General features: G+C 48.7%; 1 protein-coding gene across 1 annotated transcript in view; it reads right to left on the bottom strand.

Annotated features, from left to right (window-relative positions):
* Positions 1-7,008, bottom strand: part of SCML2 (Scm polycomb group protein like 2) — a 74,953-nt gene extending 67,945 nt beyond the window's left edge. Inside the window, exon 1 of the mRNA XM_075033383.1 lies at positions 6,927-7,008. The gene's annotated coding sequence lies outside the window, so the exon portion shown is untranslated. The remainder of the gene's footprint in view (positions 1-6,926) is intronic.
* Positions 7,009-7,229: the final 221 nt, after the last annotated feature.

Raw genomic sequence — 7,229 nt, forward strand, 5'->3', positions numbered from 1 at the left:
CAGAACTTGCCTCACCACGTCTATCTGCTGCTGCAACACTCTGCAGTGTACCCTGGCTTATATAATGGGACAACTCCACCAGTCCCACGCACTGCTGTCTAATCAGGGCACAAAAGCCAAACCAACCAGAACTAAATAAACCCTTAAGCAATTTCCTGATAGCTTCCCCCTTCCAGAGGATGTTTCAGAAGGGCAAAATCCCCAGAGAGCTTGCAGTCTCCAGGCTCAGCCATATCCCCACACTGGGCTCATCTGTGCTGCTGGTATTGGTGGCTGTGCTCTTTCCCCTACTTCTTATTTCTCTAACCAAAAAGGAAAATCCTTCTTTAATCCCCTTATACAAGGGAGGGAATTCATCCTCCATGCAGATGTCGCCAAAAATATTTGTCCATCTATTTGGACAAACATTCATAAGCACCATTCAGTGCTACTAGACATTTCTGCAGCTAACAAAGTGCCAACAGGTCAGAAAAGACAAGACAACTCCTAAGTGCCCAAAGGACTAGACAGCCGCAAATACTCAGCTGTACTGTTTGCTGCACTCTTCAAAAATGGAAGAAGATGAAAGACCTAAAGCATCAGGAACATCCACGGCAAATCCTTGTCTCTTTCCCACTTCCCAGGTCAACTTTCCGATTATTAAAAAAAAACCACACAAAAACAGGTGAAGCAGACTGTAATGGGGCAACCTCCTCCACCTCTTCCTCAGTACAGCTGCACAGCTGTCGCTGGTTGTGCGCGGCTCCAGCCCATGACAGAGGCAGAGCATCTCCCCTTCTGCTATTTCTGGAGATCACCTTTCTCAAGGCAATCAGCCCTCCCTCTGCCACCCAGTGCTTACACCTTTGAGCACTGGAGAATATTCAAACAAGGACCTTGGTAGCATTTTCCTACAACAAGCTGAAAAAAAAGTTTTCCAGCTAATTTTAATACTGTTTATTTTCTGATTAAAACCAGTACATATCTTTTGAGCTTTCCAGAAAACCACTGTCTGCCTCTTTATAGCATTCCACTGCAGGGTACACATACAAGAGATTGAGTACGAGAAGTGCCATCAAACATGCTACAGCTCTTTTAATCTCTGAGCCCCTGTCAGACGATAGTGACAATAAGGAGTTCCACCAAATTTAGCAGCTCTGATACCCTTTCACATTCCTCCATGTACAAGACTCACTCTTACAAACTGTGCTCTTTAAACGGGCTTTTAAAAGTGCCCCATGAATTGCACTCCTTCCACTGAACCTTCCTGCATTAATCTCTGATAGATTCCATACAGTACATAAATAATGGTACAGGCTTCAGTTTAGGTATGCACCTCATTAAAATGGTGCTACCCTCTTCTAGGTTTTATAAACTTCAGATGCTCCCTGAACTAATGTATGCTAGAGATGATGAAAGGCTCAACCTTGTCTCTGCCCTAGTCTAAAAGGGGTATCATATTACCTTGAGAAGACAACAGACTTCGATTTCCATCAAAGTTCATCCCTTTCATGAAAGACTGAATTCCCTTGGTATCTTAAATAGAATTTGACCTGATTTGTGAAGCTGAAGCCTAAATCAAACTATTTAAGCAGGACATCTACCTTCAATGCAATGCCTTGCTTGGTTTTAGATGACAACGTACAAATGGGGAGCTGCACAGAAAACATACCATTTATGGGTAAAAAAATTTCAGTCCAAAACACTGTTCATACTTGAGCTGCGTATAGCATTATTCTCACAAATCCGAAAAAGTACTTTAGGATTACTTTGGACATAAGATGTCTAGACAGCATCTTCCCTGTGGAGCAGAAAGGCTATACCCCCCTCCTAAAACAAGCAAAAGGGCACTAAAATTCTGTTAAAGGTTTCAGTATTTCAGAAAGACTTTGATATTAGGCTCTGCAAGTAATTCAGAAAGGCAGGAAGAGTGGACATGGAAGAAACACAACAAGCACACACTTAGTATTGCACCAATTTGGATCCAAAATGATCAACCACTACCCATAAAGCAGGTACCTTTGTTAAAGTCCAGAACTATGAATCAGTCTTGAACCTACGCTGCTGAAATAAGAGACACATGTAACTTACCATCACAAAGAAGTAGTGTATACTTCCTCAATTCATTTAGATCTAACATAAGAAAATACTGGATTTTTGGTCCTATTCTAAGGACATTGAAACTAAAGCTGTTACTTTTTGTGACAGGGATCTTGGGAGGAGAGTTGCTAAGCGTAGGAGACAGTATATCCCCTCTACCACAAATGGTCTAGTTGTATATATCTGTGCCCAATGTCCACTGTATGCAAGAGAAAGTATCAGAGCAAGCCCAAATAGAAGAGATAAGGTGACTTGTAAAGACCTCTGAGGGTTATCATCACCATTTATGCATTGGTTATTCTTTGTCTATGTACCTGCTGCAGGTAAAAAGGGAGCCTGCTCCCTGTTGACTCAGGTACCTGAAGCCACCCCTCCACTCCTGTGAGCCCCCCTTGCCCATCCCAAAAGACCATAGATAGATATACTTGAGGAGATCACAGATACGGGATACCCGTTTTAGGCAACCTGAGGAGTTCACACACACACACCCACAAGTGGACTGAGCTGGTCACTCACCAAATCATCTCTTGCTGCTCCCAGGAGCGAGAGGCAGCATTGCTGCTCCATGGCCAGCACTGCTGCAGGAGCAAGGGGTAGCAGGAGCTGGGTACACACTCTCAGCCCTCACTGCCCACGCAAGTCAAGTCAGCTGGCAGGTATGTGAAGGTACAAAAATGGTATTTACACAGAAATACACTCTTAAAATAAACTACAACTCACTTAAGGACTTAACTGTTTCACTTTTTAGAGGCTATACCTCAAGCAAATGAAACATCTCTCCACTTAGACATCGTAAGTAAAGCTGTTCACACACACCACACGTACCTCGCCATTATCAGTCATCGCTACAATGCGAAAATAAACATAAGCGCATATAACTAATATTAAAGCTTCCTACCACTACATCAAGATATCACCAAATTATAGAACATTTGGACCTTAAAAGAAGTCTCCAAAGAAGCTGTACAAATTGTATTAGTAAAAACACTCTCATACACCAAAACACAAATCACAGTAAAAAAGAATCATTCACCAAATCGCATCAGAACGTTAACAAATATTCTGGGATTTCAAACTGCATTGAGCCAAAAACTGCAAATCAGAAGTATTTGCAAAAATACCAGGATTACTACATGGAATGAAAACACCTGTAACATTCAAGCACAAATAATTTTCCGTTTCACATTTACAAACTGCTCTATTAAGCCTCAACAACTTTATAAGGGATTTTCTGGCTCTTCCCACATGCTAAAAAGATCTCAGAGTTCTGGGCCATTTATGTTGCATGTCTTACACTTTAAAGAACACAAACGGTATAGTCCTTTACATTTAAGATTTTAATCTCTGGAAGAAGCAATCAGCACTAAGGCTGGGTCCCTAAGGCTATTTCTTGCAAATGGGAATGAACAGAACTTTAAATGCCCTGCAGTTGTGGAGGTCAAGAAGTTGGCTAACAGCCTCCCCTCTGTAGACTCCTTGAAGCAGTGTCCTGGTCTCTCGGCTGTAATTTGTTCTATATTCACACTTAGAAAATATTACAGTAGACTGTCAAATGGCATTTTCAAAGATTATCTTAAAACATGCAAGAATAACTGTGTGTTTCACCCATCCTTGTTTGAGGTAGGTGCATCCAGATGAGTAAGAAAGCCAGCTGCAGTGTCCTGGACAGTTAATGACAAATGTCATTTCCTGTTAGTGATGCTATTTAATATCAAGGTATAATTACTGAGGACTTAATTTCTCCCCATACATCCACTCCATTATGGATCGACTGCAGAGGCAGAGGGACTAAACAGGGCTCGCTCACAGCTCACAATCCCATTGGAACAGTAAGGAAAAAATGAGGCAAAATCACAAGACAGACAACCATGTGCAAAGGGCAGAAGGAGCTACCTACGTTTGTTTCAGGCTTTTTCGCATTCTCTCTTCTTAAGTAAAGCTGCATCACTGTTTTATACACACAACTTACAGACCGATATTGGAGCTAATACTTCCTCAGTACTACAAATTTCACAATAGCAAAAACAAAGTTACACTTGGTTTTGTAAAGGAGACACTCTCCAATGCCTCTTTTGAACTCGAGCAGCTACTCCAGAAAAGAACACCTCTGACTTAACGAGGGCACAGTGTCTGGACGCAGCGAGGACAGCCACATCAAAGGGAAAAAGAGGCATCTGCACATTCAAAGTAGGAATATACAAAGTCTGAGGAAACATATTTTAGAGGACTGTCACTGCTTCTTCCCTAACCTCCCTACTTCAAGATCAACACTTAACATATGACCGAATTTTAAGACCATTCTAATGAGCGACAGTCACACTTGCATATCTACACAGCTTCTAATTGGTGTGAAAGGAGTTTATACTTGCAGCTATAACACCTAATCAAAAGCCAGCATTTGTTTTTGCTGAATCTGAACACTACTATAAAAATATACAATACCAAGCAACCTGAAAGATATTACACAAATATTATGAACTTATTACACAAATATTACGACCTTATTACACAAATATTACTACATATTTACACCAAATAGATAAATAGAACATCAACTCCATCCGCTGAGTCTCAAACAAAATCCGTAAACATTACTTTCATATTCAAGACCAGACCGTGTTAAAGTTAAAAGCTGTACAAGTACTTCCAGGTCTCAACTTCAGTTTTACCATATACTCTTTGATGCTGCCTCCTGCTTGCATTACTGCGAAACTTCCCATAAACAAAGTACCAACAGAAGTGTCTTCGATGTACTTTTTCTTTATATCAAGTCAAGTAATATCATCCTTAAATAGTACTTATATTTTACCATACCCTAAGGGAGAAAACCAGCTCCCCCTGCCCCCAAGCATGCAGCCTGGTTGCACGAGTAATTTCCCTGGACGCGCCGCCAGTGAGCCCACTCATATGGGTTGTGGATTGCTGCGGTCTGAGCAGCACTTGATGGTGGCCTGTGGAGAACTGGTACACTGCAAAGCGTTCACTCCCCTATTTATTACCTGATGTTAATAAAACAGCTTCAAACATAACTAACGCAGTGAATGCCTTACTGTCATTACTCTTTGCATCTCCACAAGTGCTGCAGTTGTTACTGACCCTAAGTGACTGCCTCCCCGACTGCCTTTCTCTGCCACTTCCAAAGAGTAAGGTGCACTATGAAAGCTCTAAAAATCCAGAAGTTTAAGACTGTACTCTGAATAATTAAAAATTCAGAACCAGTCAAACTTGAAGAGCTGTTTACAAGTCAGGCACAGGACACCCTGAAAAGCTACCGTCATATCTACAAAGCCTATGCTTTGTAAGTTTTAATCACCAAGCCTGCACTAGTCAGAATACACGAGTCACAAGTGAAGTTTACATTATTAGAACTCACTAACATATCAGTATTTCGCCTCTTCATTAAACCTTTTAGAATTATTTTTGGCTATCTCCTATAGCCAAACTCACCAGTGAGAAACAGAAAATAACTGTAGGGAAAGACTTCAACTTTAAAGTGCGGCAAGTAACTAGCTAGAGATTTTTAAAAAACACTTAAAGTGTCTCTTTACTCCTAAAGAATAACTGAGCATAAAATTTAACTTGAACGTTAATTTTATTACTATAGCACCGCAACCTGCTTTGCAGGTTGTCCCAGCAGCTAAAGACAGCAATGATGCACAACACCGTAAGAACAGAACTTTTCATACCTGAACCGCTTTCTTTGGACCATCCCGCAGCTATGGAAAATACCATTCCCCACGCAAGACACCCCCTTTCAGCCGGCGATCGACGCATGCCATACGTGCAGTTTAACTCCGAAGAAAACGGGAACGGTGCCGCAGCGCATGGCAAGCCGGCCAGTGCCCCCGCCCCGCCGCCCCTTCGCCGCGCAGCCTTCAGGCAGCTCCCCCAACCTCCTCACCAAACACAAGGGCACGCTCCGCAGTAGCCAATTTTTAACGCGTGTCCCCTTTTCCAGGTTAACCACCGTTTCCCAGGACCCCGCCAGCCGCCGCGGCAGCGAGGAGCGGGGCGGGGGCAGGCCCAGCCCCGCCGCCCCGGCCAGGAGGGCGCGGAGCCGCCGCCGCTGCTGGGGGAGGCAGCGGGGCCAGCCCCGGCCGGGGAAGGCGTGTCTTCCCCGCGCTCCTGTCAAACGCCGCCGGACCCGCTGCTCGGGCGGGCGGCAGGGAGCGGGGCCCGTCCCGGGCGCAGCCCCGCCACGGAGGCACCGGCGGGGCGGGCAGCCGGCGGCCCGGGACAACGCCAACTTCCCCCCCCCGCCCCCGCACGGCTGCCCCGGGCCCCTCGGGGACCCTCCCGCGCCGCCGTTGCTCACCGGGGCTCCCGCTGCCCGGGAACCGCGACCTTCCCCCCCACACACACACCCCCCCACCGCCCCGAGAGGAGAGGCAGAGCCGCCCCGCTCCTCTCGCCCGGGGAGCGGCTCCCGCCGCGCCGCCCTGGCAGCTGCGCCCCCCGCCCCAGCCACCGGCCGGCTGCCGCGGGTGGGGGGCGGCGGGAGCTCAAGCCCGCCGGGGAGGGGAGCGGGCAGCTCCGAGAGGCCGGGACGCGGCGCCTGAGCCCGGGGCAGCCCCGGCCGGACCCGCCGCCGCCGCCTCCAGCTCGGCGGGGCGGGCGGGGGTCGGCAGCCGGAGGCGCCCCCCCGGAAAAGAAGGAAGGGGACGGGGCCGCGGGGACTGGGCCGCCGCCGCCGCTCTCCTTTCCCCGCGACGGCCAGCGCGGCCAGTGGCGGGCGGAGGTCGCGGTGGGAGCCCGGGGAGGGGGCGCGACCCCCGCCTCGCCTCCCGGTCTCTCCCCGCTCCTCCCTTCCCCTGCCCGCCGCTGCGGGCTGTGCCGCCGCCACTCACCGGGCGGGCGGGAAGCGGGTCCCCGGCGGCGGCTCCCGCGCCTGTCAAGCCGCTCCTGCCGTCGCCCGCCTCACGCCGCCGCCATGTTCCGGGGGCACCGCGCATGCCCGGCAGCGGCACCGGGGGCGCGGGCCTCCCCCCCATCACCACCACCACCGCCCCCCCCCCCCGCCGACCCCCTTCCGCCCGCCGCGGGGGGAAGCGGCGGCTGCGCGGCCGGGGGCCCCGCGTCCCTCGCCGGGGGCAGCGCGGACCCGGGGCCGCCGGCATCCCCTCACCTCGCCCGTACCTGCGGGGGGCGGC

Source organism: Buteo buteo, chromosome 8 (genome assembly GCF_964188355.1).
Source record: "Buteo buteo chromosome 8, bButBut1.hap1.1, whole genome shotgun sequence".
NCBI lineage: Eukaryota > Metazoa > Chordata > Aves > Accipitriformes > Accipitridae > Buteo > Buteo buteo.